This window comes from Typopeltis vanoorti, chromosome 8, assembly GCF_054136105.1.
Source record: "Typopeltis vanoorti isolate ZY-2024b chromosome 8, IOZ_Tvanoo_1.0, whole genome shotgun sequence".
NCBI classification, from domain to species: domain Eukaryota; kingdom Metazoa; phylum Arthropoda; class Arachnida; order Uropygi; family Thelyphonidae; genus Typopeltis; species Typopeltis vanoorti.
The window spans coordinates 22,300,648-22,317,039 of NC_143556.1; the positions used below are offsets into that span (position 1 = coordinate 22,300,648).

At 36.5% G+C, this 16,392-nt stretch overlaps 1 long non-coding RNA gene across 1 annotated transcript; it reads right to left on the reverse strand.

The window, feature by feature from the left end:
* Window positions 1–3,610: 3,610 nt before the first annotated feature.
* LOC150103826 (uncharacterized) lies at window positions 3,611–9,735 on the reverse strand. Its single transcript, XR_016548722.1, has 3 exons — window positions 9,577–9,735; window positions 6,755–7,020; window positions 3,611–3,878 (listed from the first exon to the last, which is right to left on the reverse strand). It is a non-coding gene; the product is annotated as an uncharacterized LOC150103826 (long non-coding RNA).
* Window positions 9,736–16,392: the final 6,657 nt, after the last annotated feature.

A 16,392-nucleotide genomic window follows, 5' to 3' on the forward strand; every position in this document is an offset into this window, starting at 1 on the left:
AACTTAATACACCTTGTTGCAACTTATATAGGTAAAGTTGATAAGGCTTTGTATTACTAAAACCTTGGTATTTAGGGTCTAGCTACTCACTGAGGAGACCTCAAAAAAGGTTGAAACCGGTCTGGGTAGTGACCCCACCCATAATGCATTGCAGTATACATCTTCTAGTGAGATGTGCTTTACATTATGGGAAAATACTAAGAATAGTGATCAGAGCTTTACCCACCTTTACAATGAGTTGCACAGGTGTTGTACCATCTTTAGACTTGAACTTTGTTTCAGGCGCAAACTTAATTGTTTGCATACTTGGGATTAGGAGCTAAAATAACCAAGCATATAAAATTGCTTGGTTATCCTAATATATATAATATATATATATATATATATATATATGGTGTTCCTATTAGGAACATAACGTTTAGGAACACCATATATATATATATATATATTTCAAAAAATAGATTTAATGACTCCAAGACCGAGATAACATATATTATCTCGGTCTTGGAGTCATTAAATCTATTTTTTGAAATGTATAACAACCGAGTAAAAACTAATCGCCACATATATATATATATATATATGGTGTTCCTATTAGGAACATAACGTTTAGGAACACCATATATATATATATATATATATATGGTGTTCCTAAAATCCATAAAGAGAACACCCCATTACGCCCAATTGTAGAAGGTATCGATTCTCCTACATACAATCTTTCAAAATACCTTGCCAAATACCTCAAAAGTTTTTCAGGGAAATCACCTTCCTTTATCAAGAACACTACAGAATTTGTTACATACATCAAGGATATTACAGTTGATGAAAATGACATCATGGCTAGCTTGGACATAACTTCTTTGTTCACTAATGTCCCAACAGATGAAGTCCTAACATTACTCAAGGACAAGTTATCCAAAAAAATGTTAGCCTTGCTTACACATTGCATCAGGTCCGGTTACTTCAAATTTCAAGATAATATATACAAACAAAATCATGGACTGGCTATGGGTAATCCTTTATCTCCGGTCCATGCAAATATTTACTTAGAAGATTTTGAAACCAAGGCTATCTCTTCCTTTATTTTAACACCTAAAGTTTGTAAACGTTATGTGGATGATGTCTTCATTGTTTGGAGCCATGGACATGAATCCCTTATGGTTTCCCTCGAACATCTCAATAGCCGACATCAAAGTATTAAGTTTACTGCTGAGCTTGAAACGGATAATTCCTTGCCTTTTCTTGATGTCAAACTGACTCGCTCTTCTGCTGGTAAACTAAAAATATCGATATATAGAAAACCCACACATACCAACAGATATCTGCACAGTCAATCCCATCATTTCCCTCCTCATAAGCTTGGAATAATTTCCACCTTAGGACATAGAGCCCGTTCTCTTCTTGATGATCCAAATGAACTGCTTACAGAAATAAACCATCTGAAAACTTCTTTCGAAGTTCATGGATATTCCAAGAAAATCATTAACAAATTCCTTCTTAATCCTCCCAGACATCACTCAGAAGAAACAAATAGATTCAAAAGCAATATATCTATTCCTCACATAAGTACTGTATCACATAAATTAGCAAAAGTTCTAAAAAAATACAATATCAGAACCTTGTTCACTCCACTTCCAAAGATCCGTTCCTTAATTAGCCACCCAAAACCTTGTCATCATCAACTCAAATACCCTGGCGTATATAAAATATTATATGACTGCGATATTCCTTATTTCGGGCAGACAGACAAATCTGTCGAAATGCGTATGGAAGAACACATGAGAGACATTACTTACAAGAGACAGCGAGCAAGTGCATTATCAAGTCATATCCTCTTCTCGGCTAATCCTAATGATGATAACCAAAGTCACAAAGTCTACTGGGAAAAATCTACAAACATCTTCCGTTGCAGTGACGAAATAGAGAGAAAAATTGTGGAATCGAGAGAAATCATCTTCAATCCTGTTCATCTAAATAACAACTTAAGCTACAACCTCCCGGATAGTCATTCAGCTGTAATCATGTACTGGCGTTCACGTGATGCAGCAAGCACGCACTCTCCCAACAATGCAACAAATGAAAGAACAGCTTCAAATACAACTACAACGTTTTAATGCTAATTATGTATAAAGACTATGTTGTTCATAGTCTTTTAACCCTCAATGTTTAGTGTTTTTTTCTTTTATAATGTCACCTGAAGAAGGCTGTTACAGGCCGAAACTAGTAGTGTGTTTATATTAAAACCTTTTTAATTAAATCTCGGTTCACTTGCAAATTACCCCCCCCCCCCAAAAAAAAAAAAAAAAAAAAATATATATATATATATATATATATATTTTTTTTTTTTTTTTTTTTTTTTTTTTTTTTTTTTTGGGTAAGAGCACTGGTATATTTATATATATATTTATATATATTTATATAAATAAATATCACTTATCACTTGCAAATTTTCCCAGGTCAAACACGATTTCATAATCATCGGTAATCGACTACCAACAATTTGAATTGTTTTTATGTCACGTTATTTGTTGTATATTCTATATAAAATTAAAAGGTGTTAAAGATTTATTTTATTTATTTATGATCATACAGGATTAGAAATATTTACTCTATACATTCATGAAATTATTTTTTCTTTCTTTATTTTTTCTTACTTTATTTATCTTTCTTCTATTAAAGTTCCTTTAATTAGAGGTTTCCAGGAATTTAAGATAAGCCGAAATTTGAAACGTTTTTACGTCACGGATGTGACATAAAATTCGAAACGGATGTGACATTTTTTGGAAGGCGACGAAAAGCGTGATGCTTACTCCACCTTTGCTGCGATTCGCCGTTCTGTTGCACTGCCATTGGGTAGGTGGCGCTCTCCTAAAGGTAGTGCAACACAAGGGTAACCGCATATAATCAGTCATGACCTACCAGCTCGGAAATTGGGAGATTGGGTGTCGTAGGTGTCAGGGGGGGCGTAGATCCCTAGTATATATATAAAATTGATTAAAAAAAAAAATCCTTATCATACTCACCTATAAAATGCATTATAGATTTTCAAATAAGATTTCGTCAGTGGGAACAACCACATAAAAAAAATGGTGCAAACCAAGAACATTTTGCAATGACATATGTTATACGAGCATAAGCTTTTTGATAAATTTCAAAACTGTAACGTTTCATTCAATATTTGTCTATAAAATATGAATGTATTCAATAATATCTTCCACTATATTGTCGTACGTAACCTAGATTGAAGTCTCTCGACTCTATACTGCATTATTTCTTAGAGAATTTCTCATGTCTAAAATTATAAACAGTATCAAGAGAGCAGAGATCGTGATAAAAAGAATCACGAATCAGTGTGTGTAGCTGTTCAGCGTTATTTTTTTAAGTGATCTTAACTATCTGCGCTAGGTTTTATTGATTTCGATTAAATCAACTGAGATCCAAAGGAAATTTAAAAATAATTTAAAAAGAAAACCTACAAGCGTGAAATGCCTTGTTGAAAATGCCTTTTATATGCGATCACAAGTTTTTCTTTTCAACCATGAATCGTCTCAAGTAGAAGATGATTCTGCTGTGTTTTCCTCTTCCCAGTGTAACTTTTATGAACATTTTTTTCGGGAGAAACAACACATTTTGTTTATAATGATTTTAATGACTTTATTTTGCATGTAAAAACACTCCCGAATGGCAACAAACATTTATGGATTCTTGCTCAGAGATTCTCATCGGATCAGATGTTTGCAGTTCCCAAAATGTGGCGATTCTTCTCGGGAAAAGCAACGAAATAAGATATCCACGGAAGAGTGACTTAAGATGAGATGAAACTTCTTAATACGAAATAATTATGCTCAGCAGGAGAACTACTGTAGAGTGCATCTCTAGGAAAAGACAAAGAAAACATGAGCAAGCATTGATTTCATATCCTTCAACTAAAATAATATAAGCATGGAAGCTTTAAAGTTTAATTACTGACTTTATACAGCAATACAAGGTAGATGGATGTAATAAAGGAAATAAAGATAATATGATTTCTCTATTTTATGTTTTCGATTTTTCTCAATCTAAATATCCGCGATTCTGCCGTTTAATTTATTTCCTCACTCTTAATCAATCTTTCTCGAAATCTCTCGCCCAGTATTTTATGTGATAAGTATTTTAAGGACTCGAAACAGTAGAACTATGCAGAGGAAGAGGACTGTATCCTATCCCCTTAAGATGTCTCGTGAAGGATCAGTATATCAATATGATCACATTTTGTTCATAATGGCTTTATTTACTTTATTTTGCATGTAAAATACTGCTGAATGGCAACAAACACTTATGGATCCTAGCTCAGAGATTCTCACACTTGCATTCTGTTATCAATGATGAGTGTTCATCATCATAATCATCACATTCCTGACATTTACCCTCCAAGGGTGTACAAGATATGATAGTACCACATGAAAAATTTATGTCATTACTAACTTCCTCTCTACAATTTTTCTCCAAATAAATCTGTTACCTGTCAAGGCTCCAACATTGTCAGATCCTCTATTTCGATGTTCTAACCCCCTTTTTACTGTATCAGTCCACCGACATCTTGGTCTTCCTCTAGGTCTTTTTCCTGCTAATCTGGCAGAGAACACTTGTTTTGGTAATCTTTCCTCTCCCATTCTGTTTAAGTGACGATACCACCTGAGATTAGCTCTGCTAACACATTCCTGGATGATGAGGGTTTGGAATTGATAATAACAAAATAATATTTAAAGAAACGTATCCATTATGTTAAGAAACTCAGGGATCCTCTTTGATTATTGGAAAAGTTATTTGTGAAAGGACGAGTATCTATCTTAGTTAAGTATGCTGATCCACGATAAAAACTATACGCAATCAGCTCGCTCACCTCCTTAGCGAATGCTTTAGAAGTGACTCTTGGTTTAGATAAAGTTGTTCTTAATGTCTCAGTTCGTAGTATTTAATCCTTATCATTGAGAGGGGGGGATTCATAATGTTCGATTAATTACTTGGAGTGGTTTTCTCTCTTAATTTTGTCATGGCAAGCTATTTAGCGCATCCAGAATGCATTCACATTTCAGCAGGAAAGATATGGGTTCAAATCCCAGTCCCTAATGCGACAAACCCAAGTGCAATCCAAGTAGTGATAAGTCCTGGAAAAAGGACAAATTATCATTTCTAAAAATCGGCACATCGTTTGAAGAAAACATGCACTTCACAGACATAGTAGACGGGCATTCACAATTTTAAATGAGTGCTATAACATAACAAATTGTAGAAGTAAAGAATAGTTCAAGGAATGGCTTACTCAACAAGAATCAAGAAAAAATAATAATATTAATGGCAATTCTGGCTATATTATGAGGTGGATCTTATTTTTTTCCACAGTTCAGGAATTTTATAGGCAGTGCAAAGTTAAACAAACAAAAACAGTAATATTGTAACCACGGAAACAAAAACATTGTCACAAATAAATAGAAGATCCCGTTAAAATTGGAATAAGTACCGAAAATGGTGAGGAAATTCATAAGCGTGGTCCTTGCCATACAGAGCCGAGTGCTGAGTTTTAAACTTGAAAAGCAAATCGCTCACAAAAAAAAAAAAAATAAAATGAATGAATAAATAAGAAACTTATGGCTGTTAAAAACGTTTAATTTTCTTGACCATAAAGCTCTGGAATGACTTTTAATGGGGTTATATTGATCAAGTGTATAAAATAAAAAACTATTTTATACCAACTAGTTTCACCAACTGAGGCTATTGACATCTTCAGGGTACAAAAGGCAATAAAAAGTAAAAACTGTTACAAACTCTAATCAACCGATTCCAATTATATTAAACAAAGAACAGAGCGCGTACAATACATGCATAGAGCACATAAAATAAGAGTGGCCTTTAAACCGACAGAAACGATTAGGCAATTCTTAAGATCTCCAAAAGATAGCCATCCTTTTTCCAAATATGCTGGTGTTTACAAAATACCCTGCTCGTGCGGCTTGAATTACATCGGTCAAACTTCAAGGAGCCTTGAAATTAGGCAAAAAGAACACATTGGTGACGTTAATAATAACAGAAAAGAAACATCGGAGTTAGCTTTTCATTTCTCAAGAACGAACCCTGTCATAGAGTGGGATAGAAGCACAATTCCTTACATAGAGGAGGACTTCCGCTCCTGAATTTTTAAGGAGGCCACAACAGTTGCCCGCTGTATACAACACCTTACGAGGAACCAATGACTAATCTTTCCCATGATCTGGAAGATCCTTATTAGATCTCTCAACTCGCCAGAACTGAATTATAGTGCCAACTATAGATAACAACAAGTGACATCATGCACGCTCTATGCATGTATTGTACACACTCTGTTCTTTGTTTAATATAATTGGAATCGGTTGATTATGGTTTGTAACAGTTTTTTACTTTTTAGTGCCTTTTGTACCCTGAAGATGCCAACAGCCTTAGTTGGTGAAACTAGTTGGTATAACATAGTTGTTTATTATATGCACTTGATCAATATAATCCCATTAAAAGTAATTCCATTACAAACTTATGACTGTTTCTGTAGTCATTATTAATGCGGAATTGCCATGCGAGATATTATTTTCCTAATAATATTAATACTTGAACATAGGTTTGAGGAGGGAATTTGATGTCGGAAGTTAATCATTCGCATTATATTTTAGTTCATTTATTCACTAGATGGATTACCTAGATAAAGAAATCACACATCCCCCAGTTATTGATGATATTCACTCACCTCGGTTAGCGTCTGAACAACGGCCGCGACCGCTTTCGGATCAACCTGATTAATATTGCTTGCTTGATTACTTTTCTGCTGGCTGAAAGACGCGGATTCCCCTGGACCTTTTTCAGCAACGTTTGGTTGTTCAAAGTTAGAAAATCGATCGCTTCTGTCAGCACATATGCTGTCCATAGTATATATTTTTGGTGGCTCGGAGTCAGTCATAGTCAGATCTTAACGCTAGATATGAGGAAGACTGGGACGTTTGTTTATCACACACCCTAAGAAGAGGAAAACGTTTACAGGCAAGAGAACATTAAGATAAATTTCATTTATCTTAAATATTATAATAACTGTAAAACCGTTAACACTTTATAATAAATAAAGAAGTACCTTTAACCTATCTGAAATGAATATCAGTTATTCACTATATTCATATAAGAGAAAAAGTAAATTTAAAACCTTATTGCTCGGGTTCCTTGTAATGATGATAATGTATTGACTCCATTTCGGCCAGTACGATTCTCCGCATCTTTACCTCATGCCAATTCGAAATAGTGCCTGCAGTATGACAGTACATTTCAGTTGAGAGACACAGACTCTTGACATGGAGTTACTACAATGTAGGATGCTTCTCATTATCCGGAGTTGTTGCATATCCGTCGGGGTCAGCCATTAGGGATTGGACATTAGAGTAGTAGTGAAGTGTTAAAGTTGAACGAATGCGGGATCCATTCCACGTCCATTCTTTAAATCCTTTTATCTTGAACAGATTTCAGTTTAGATGAGATAATTGACCAAAGAAGGCTTCTTCACTTCATTTTCCGGTTCCACACCCTACTGAGGACCACTCCGAATTATTTCAGTAGAATGGTGAGTAGTCGTATTTAATATGAATTTCAACCAGAAAATATTGTAAACCTATTAGAAATTAGTACTACTGTTGATGGATTAGTGGTTACAGCCCCTTCAACCCCCTCCCAAAATAAGCAGGATAGTGGTGTCGTATTAAGAGGTGAAAATTTGAGAATGCTTTTTCGGTCTCCGACCTAAAGACATTCAATTATCTGTGCTAAAATGTGATTAGAATCAGCACCACGTTAGACAACACAACAGACTCTCCATATGCAGTGTCGCATATGACAGACTCTCCACATGCAGTGTCGTACTATTGACCCTGAACTCTATGAAAGCTAAACTGCTGGGTGGCAGTATACATGTGGGACTAGTGATATTTCGATATTACCACCGGTCCGAACATTTTATGCTATTACCTCTCTGGCTCTTCCTAAACGTTTCGTGGTTGAAAAGGCACCTTAACATTTCACGGTGGTGAATTTCCTGCAGCGGTTTATTTTGGATAGCGGAGTCTTACCAACATCTGCAGTAAATGGTTAACATATCGGTAGCCTACGAAAACACCTCCTTTCGATATCCAAATAACATGCAGATGCCATCGATTCTCGGGTGTCTGTCTTAGCCTTATAGAGTACTATTAACCAGTTGTGACGATAAGAATGCCATTGCCTTTCATTCTACAAACACGAGGTTACCATAATTTCAACAAAACGCATTTGAACATGCTTACCAAAAAATATTTTCTCCAGCTTCACACGCAAACAGGATTTAAAATGAAACTGAGGCTCTTCTTCAGTAGGGAGAAGAATCAACTCAGACTAAAAATTATTTATTACAATACAAGGCGAGTAAGACTAACTCGATTCTTTTCATTGTAATGTTGTTTAGTGGTTTGGCTGCTTTCAGGATGGCCGAACTCGAGTTGCATGGAAAAGATCACATCTGAATGAAGTTAATGACTGGTTCTTTTCCATAGTTCATGTCCCCTTAAACATCCTCGCCCAAGCGAAGAAGTTTCATTCCCGTGATATTCATTCCCATTTACTCCAACATTATCATTTGACAAATGGTTGAAGATACGTTTTTCTCTTGCTGTCTTAAGAAGGAATTTCCGCTTCTAAATCACCTGGTTTTCGGATATAAAATACTAGTCAGGAATTTAGATTAATTAGTTGATTTCTGGCTATTTACAATATAAAGTTGCTCTAAAAATTTATCTGTTCTATTATCTGCTGTTTTAGTCCGTCAGTCAACATCTCCCACATTACAAATCTATTGCTTTTTCTTATCTACCAATAACTGGTTCATAATTGCCAGTGATTCTACCGCTATTAGTTCACTCCAACTCTCAGCTATGCTACGATGACTCGTGTTTATGATCCACTAAACTGTCTCGATATTTCAAAGGATTTCTTTGCTACACACACACACACACACACACACACACACACACACACACACACACACACACACACACACACACACACACACACACACACACACACACACACACACACACAAAATGCTTTTAAGAATAATATTCCATTCAAAGTACCCTGAACTGTCAATTTTATCTTAAATTCAAATGTGGGCCCTTCTTTCTATTAATTATGACGTAAAATACCTCTCACTTGAACATCTGATGAATTGCCAAAATTTCTTTAGGTGTAGTTTCTGCACGCTTTAAAATGTTTCGTATTTTTGGCCTATTGATGGATACTGTCACCACAAACCATTTCCAATTATTAACAAAAAATAATTCTATAAAGAAATCCACAATCACGTGCAGCGCATATCTGGTTAGAAGCAAATTAGTTTCCATTTCTCTGCAAATGGATTACTGAGAATTATATTACTAAAATTAACTTTCTTTTAACTGTAGGTAAATAAACGTGCTTTATTATAACAGTTTATAAGCTATTAAAAAGTCGCATCTAATCTGTATTAAATAGAAGAGAAAATATCTCATTCCCTCTTACCTTTCGGTTATATGTTGGAGGACCAGTTGGTGTACGATGATCGTATACACACCTCACGCTTTGGTTGAGAACCTTGCGTACAGTAAAAACGTGAACCCCCTCGACAGTGGAGGAAAGGAATGACGTACTGCTGCTAAAAATATTTCTCTTGACATTGGAACATCATCGTCTATTGGCTGGTGGTTCACATTACGTCACAGAATTTCTCAATATTTGATTGCATGCTGTAATCAGAACAGGAACGTAAGGAAAAAAAAATAAACAGGTGGCAGCACATGCGCATTAAACGGCTCAAGATTTTTGTAATCAACATGATACAGATGTGCTTTCTAAATGCCAATGTTTACTTTTTTAAATAATATTAGTCTAGAATAATTAGAATATTTATATGACATTGTAATGTAAGTGGTTCAAAATTAGTGAACATTTTTATTAGGATTTGCTATCCATTTATCAAGCTTATCGTGTACAACTCGAATTGCATTTAGTACTAACGAAGTCGTATCCAGAAGTAGAAGAAGAAGTGGTATTCAGAGTGTTTAACACATTTGCAAATTCATGATGACAGTTCATTCACGTCATCAGACTCTAGTTATAAGTGCAGAATCATTCATTTGGAGTTAAATTCCACACTCATCGTTTTTATATTTTTAATATTTGAAATTAAAATAGTTCATTTTTACATTAATGAATACAAGATGTCCATGAAATTTTTGTTACGAAATGATCTCGTAATCTCATAGAACTCCTCTCTTCCCAACCCACCCAAATGGTGGTTTGTCCTCCTTCCCTGACGTACAATATGTAGCAGTGCAGTCTACATAGGTGTAAACTTTGTAGACTGCAAATGTTATTAACTAAGTAATAATAGTTTACACTATTATTACTTAGCTAATAACCTAAGATTGCAGGATATAGAAAAAGATAAATTATCTCTTTCTTACAACTTCATTCCAATCAATCTCTCACTGATATTCTTTATGTTCTGTTCTGGAAGAGTTTCGTGGATAAGTTTCCTTATGAGCTGGTCAACATTATTCTTTCTCTTTCTTCTAAGTCTGTAGGAATAAAAGCACTGCTGGGAAACACCTATTCATATGACCTTTAAACCTACCCAACGTTTCTTTCCTACTTCTCACCATTGATGTGTTTCTTGAAAAAATAAATACATACTCGATAAAGTCTTTTGTGATGTCTATAGTAGAGCAGGGTACTTATTATACCAGGGCAGCCCCTTGGAATTTTTCCGCCCCTTCCCCCTTATTTTTCTTATAGTTTATGCCAATTTTACCGACCCCAAAAAATTTGCCTCCCCGTGCAATTGCACGTCTTGCACCGTCGGTAGAGCCGGCCCTGTACTCTACGAATATAAACTACTGTATTATTATTTTTTTTTTTCAATAGTGAAGTTTGTACAATTCAATTGACAATTGACATTTATGTCTTTAGGGGTGAAGCAAGATGCTTTTCATATTCCTCGCTATCTGTTGCGTTTTAAATGAGGGTAGAATTTATGAGCAGTTTGCTCGCCCTGAATGGGCATTGAGATTATGCATCGCTGCAGGAAGTTTGAATGACGTTTGGTCTTTTATATTTGAACATATCTGTAGTCTCGTATGCCACAGCTTGCTGCACCAGATCATTGGGGTGTGTGGACGTCTTTAGGAAGAACTTAGTTGCTAAAGATTGTAGGAAGGAGAAAATATAAGGAACATTTGTATCTCTATGAAGTTGATTGTTTCTAACATACCATGGGGCGTTCAAAATCATTCTCAAGCACTTGTTCTGCACTCGTTGTATTTTGATAATGTTAGTATTAGAGGTGTGGTTCCAGGCTAGAGAGTCGTAGGTGATGATAGGACGAATCGTCATCTGGTATAACAGCAATTTGATTCTGTTACTTAGCTTGCTATTTCTATTTATTAACAAATAGATCTGAACGATGGCTTTAGATGCCTTTGAGCACATAGACTTGATGTGTTGGTTGAAAGTTAGCTTTTTATCGAGCATTACACGCAGGTAATTTGTTTCTGTCTGCCAGGGAGTTTTAGTTGTGAATAGTAATACGTCTCCTGCAGGAGATATTGGCCTTTTCGAGAAAAGAATAGCTGACCTTTTTGGGGATTGACTTCCAGTCTCCATTTGGAGAACCATCCCTCCTACTTTAGAAGGTTTTCTTGAAGCTTTCTGGTAAAGAACTGTGGTCGGAGAGATCTGGTTAGTATTGCTGTATTGTCCACATGCAGGGCCAGGATGGAAAGCATCGGATTGTGCAGGATGTCCGACATGTATATAGAAAATAACAATGGAGCCAGGAGGGATCCCTGCGGAACCTCTAGCAAAGATATGGCGCTGGGATGAGGTACAACCATTGATTTTGACTTGTATTGATTTTTTCTGAAGATATGATCGGATCAGATGAACCATTTTAGTGAGATACCGGCTGAGATAGTCTGTGTAGCAGTCCGAAATGCCATAGTTTGTCAAATGGTTTGAAGAGGTCTAGAAAAACAGCTCCTGTGCACTGGTGCCAGTTAAAGCTGGTGGTGATGTATTCCACAATTCTGTGGATTTGTAAGGTGAAACCTATGGTGCTTCCGAAAGCAGAACTGCTCTTTATATATGATGTCTAATTCGTTTACAGAGGCTTGAAGTCGAGAGAGGATGACCTTCTCCGCAACCTTACTCAGATTGGAGATGAGACTGATTGGACGATAATTGTGGGGAAAGTGCGGGGCCTTAGCTGGTTTATGAATTGAGATTACATCAGCCTGTTTCCAGATGGAAGGAAAATAGTGAAACCTTAAGATGGCATTAATGATTATAGTCAAGTGCACTACAGCTTTACGGGGCAGTAGTTTGATCACCCTATTTGAGATACCGTTTGATCCAGGAGCGTTATTGTTCTATAGTTTTTAATAATATCATATATTTCAACAGGTGATGTGGGTGCAATATGGACAGGACTGGTATCTGTAAGTTTTAATACGTGTCTAACCTGTCTGTGGATTTTGTATAAGTGATTGAAATCTAAATTGTCATATGAGGGTTTGCACTGTTCCTCTATATTCTTTACTATGGCTTGTCTACATCTCTGTGAACTAGACTCTGATTAGAGATTATGGGTGGAGGGATGTTTTTTTTTTATGTTTCTCAGTAATCCCCAGACAGAGTGATCAATAGGTGCGATAGAGGCTAACTTTTCATCCCAAACTTGGTTTCTATGAGTTTTAAGTGTATCTCTCACTTCCCGATCAATCTATGCCCTGAGGTGCACAAGTGTTACAAAATATCTTCCTAGATCTGTTCTTCTCTCTGATTAGATAGATAATATCCTCAGGCAAACGACTAGGCTTGGGGACAGATTTGTGGAAGATGGCAACCGTTATAGCGGACTTAATTTGTTGGGTGAGGCTAGTCACTGCAGATTCCACATCTTCTTCTGCTCATATGTGAGCGGCAGGTCCAATTTGATCCCTAAGTGCTTTAGACAATCTGTCCCACGATATGCATGAGTGAGAGGGAGGAGACAGGTATTCTTGTTCTCCCAGTTGTAGTAGAATTGGGTTGTGATCTGATGACAGCTCGTTTAGTGATTTAAGGCTGTACTGAAGTTTAATGTCTTGCAGGATAGCTATATCCAGGATGTCAGCAGTGCCAAACGTACTGAGATGAGTTGGTTCGGTAGGTCCTGCCACAACAGCATAGTTTGATCCTATGTAGTTGGAAAGAATACAGCAATTCTTGTAGGTAGTTCTACAATTCTAAGCAGGGTGTTTGGAGTTTAAATCCCAGCAATAATAATGGGTACTCTAACTCCTAAAATGGCATTTAGATCAGTGTGCAGTAGAGTTTTTAAGGGCGGATTGCAAGCTGAATATTTTTTCAATCTGCCGGCAGAGCTGGTGAAAACTTCCACGCCTGTAATTTCAAGTTTAATGGTTGGTGGGTTGTTCACAGAATGGTGCTTAATATAATTTTTTATGAAGATGGCAGTGGCACCGCCTCTGTAGTTGGCTCTGCCATTTATGTACAAGAGATAACCCCGTATTTTGGGGCTGTCTGAGGGTCTAAGATGAGTTTCATTGATTAGTGTAATATCTGGTTAGTATCTGTAGGTGAAATCTTGTAGCTCCAGAATTTTGTTCCTTAAGCCGTTTGCATTCCATTGATCTGAAGGGAGGCTGGAAGGAGTTTATTTTTATTCATTTATGATTGATGTGAGGATGGCCTGAGTAGGAATCTTTTAGTGTAGGTTGCTGAAGGGTTAGACAAGCTGAAATCTTGTAACATGTTTCTAGAGAGGCCGTAATAATTGCTGTCAGATTAGTAGGTGCTGTAGGCTGATTTTGTTCTGATGTTGGTTTGTTTGTGCGGGCCACATCAGCATAAGTTCTTGTTTGCCTTTGGCTTCCGCTGTCTTTGAAGGTCACCGACTGTTGCTGCCTAGTATCAGGCTGTGGAGCGGGGCCCTCAGGTGTTCTTTTACTAGAGGAAGAGGGCCGTTTAGCTGTCACCATCCGTCTGTTCTTTGGGTGCTGAGTACATCCCTTGTAGTTCGCTGGATGAGGACCACCACAGTTGGCACATTTAGCCGAGGTAGGTTTTGGCTTTGTGCAGGTGTTCCTGGGGTGGTTCTTAGCACATTTCAGGCATTTGTACTCTGCCTTGCAGGGCCTTTGAGCATGGCCAAATGTTTGGCTTTTATGGCATTGACCAGTAGATGCCCTTTTACGGAGTGGCTCTGGGGTGATCCGGAGTCCACAGACTGATGTTAAATCATAGATATTCGTATAGGCTTTGTGAATTTCAACTAAGACCAGAAGAATAGGGATTTTGTCTGCACTAGTCATTTTCTGTTGATCATAATGGGTGGCAAGTCCTGGTGATGGAGGTCCGCCTCAATTTCATCTGTAGTTTTATCCTCCGCGACACCCCGCAGTACCACCTTCAGATTTTTCTCCGAACCAAGAGAATAGTTGTGGTATTGAATATTGCTAGAGTCTAACACTTCGGTTAGTTTCCTGTAGTCTGTCACAGTAACCGGCTGAATTTTTATACCATCATCCGTGTTCTTGGCCGAGAGATACTTGACAATTGACATTTATGTCTTTAGGGGTGAAGCAAGATGCTTTTCATATTCCCCGCTATCTGTTGTGGTTACGGTGAAGGTAAAATTTATGAGCAGAATGCTCGCCCTGATTGGGCATGGAGATTATGCATCACTAAAGGAGGCCAATATAGCTTTTGGTCTTCTATATTTGAATATGTCCGCTGGATCGTATGCTGTAGCTTGCTGAACCAAATCGTTGGGATGTGTGGACGTCTTTAGGAAAAACTTGGTGGCTAAGGATCGTAGAAAAGAGAAAATATAGGGAATATTTGTGTCTCTGTGGAGTCGAGAGATATTGTATCTGTGAGTCTTTTGTCTGTTAACTTCATGATTTAATAAGAATGGTATATTAGTTAATTACTCTGTATGTTTAGAGACTATTAATTGTAAATGCTGTTTCTGGCAAGAAACATTTCTTTTAATGTAATCTTCAATATTTTAGCTTAAATATAATGTACTATTGAAGAATCGGCCAGTAAAAATTAATAATAGCTAATCCGTAGGAGCTGGCAGAGGTTAGCAATTCTTCTAGGATGTATGCGAGATTGTTGGCTGATAGTTAGCTTTCAATTGTTAACCGGTATTCCAAGTGATGTCTGCTCATGAAAAGTATAGTAAAGTATTTTTTGATTATGTTAATGTGTTTGTGATTACATTAACATAATCAAATTATAAGGACTTTTTTAATTGAATGCATAAATTCTCTTATATTGGGCTTTTCAACAATAAAACTGGAACTTCGTCTTCCGTGGCTCTACATCTGTTTTGTGACTACTAACGAGGATTTCTGTGTTTAAAAATGGGCACCGTTCACCTACAAATCTCGTTTTTAACGGTGTGTAATTAAACTGATATCCTGTAAATTTTTGTTCGTTCGCACATTTTGCGTAAGGTCATTTTTTTCAGTACGCAAAATACGAAATAATCATAAATAATATTTTAATAATTATACGCATGAAATGTGGATTAGTGTTGCTATAATTATTGTATAAACAACATCAAGAAACTATTTAGACAAGAGCTATATTTTTTTAGTTAGATCTGATGTCTTATTTCAGAATTTAACTTGTATTCGATTATTCTTTTGAGAGTTTGCTTTAGCACTGAGATCGATAGCAAATTCCATTTGTAAATAACACTAGTGAAACTCATACTGTGGAGGTCAAATCGTATATCCTGCTCTTGCACTCACGTTGCAATGTTCCTCTCATAAACCCATTGATAACATTTGCGCTGCTAACTTTCTCCAGTGCACTTCACTTTTGCCATTATCCTAAACGCGAAATGCAGAAGGCAGTGAGTACTCATTGCATATTTCACTAACAATTACGGTGAACATTAAAAATTGAAATCATTTCAAAATGAATATTTCGTGTTTTGTATTTGTGAATTGTGAGTTTATATTCAAATACCATCCTTTTGAATGGAGACAGCGATTTTTGAAATCAACGGTCAATGAGATGTGTGCATATCAGGATACATTTAAGAGATTTTTAACAAAATGTGGTGATTTTTTGATTGCTGCATTTAACTTAAAAAAAGGAGAACAAAATCTACCTGTGGAAACTTGAAATCATCCCAACTCTGAAATATTGTGTATTGATTCTCTCTCTCTCTCTCTCTCTCTCTCTGTCTCCCATGATGTAAAACTCTGGACCACTGTGTGATGAGATTGAACATTGGTTTGGAATGAATCTTCAAAT